Genomic DNA, 735 nt, shown 5'->3' on the forward strand with positions numbered 1-735 from the left:
CCCATAAATCACCCCCCGCCCCGTAGGTCAACCCCCTGAGCAAGAGTCACCCCCAGGCCCAGATTTGGGGGTGTTCAGCTGTGCAGTGAACGTGTCAGGGCTCAGCATCCGAGGGGCTTCCCTCTGCACCCCCTCCCCAGCGCTCTCCCCACTTCTTGGGGGGAGCTCCCATGTGTGTGTGCTTGGGCTCTGCTGCACACTCACAGCCCTGGGCACGTTCTCCCCCAGCCTTGCACCCCTGGGTGTGCTTTTGCACAGCCACCCACGCTTGTGCACGCTCACAGAGCCTTGCACAGCCCTGCACACGCTCTCTCACACGCCTTCCATGCTGCCACAGCCTCACGTACCTGTGCATGTTCTTGCACACCCGTGCACACACTCACACGTGCCCTGCACACCTGTGCACGCTCTCACACAGCTGTGCATGTTCTTGCACACCTGTGCATGCTCTCACACGTGCCCTGCACATCTATGCACGCTCTCACACACCTGTACGTGTTTTTGCACACCTGTGCACACTCTCACACAGCTGTACATATTCTTGCACACCCATGCATGCTCTCACACGTGCCCTGCACATCTGTGCATGCTCTCACACAGCTCTACATGTTCTTGCACACCCATGCATGCACTCACATGTGCCCTGCACACCTGTGCACGCTCTCCCACGCCGTGGCACACCCGTACACACACTCACACACTTGTGCACGTTCTCGTACGTCTCTGCACGCTCTT

The sequence above is a fragment of the Geospiza fortis genome, unplaced genomic scaffold, assembly GCF_000277835.1.
Source record: "Geospiza fortis unplaced genomic scaffold, GeoFor_1.0 scaffold992, whole genome shotgun sequence".
NCBI lineage: Eukaryota > Metazoa > Chordata > Aves > Passeriformes > Thraupidae > Geospiza > Geospiza fortis.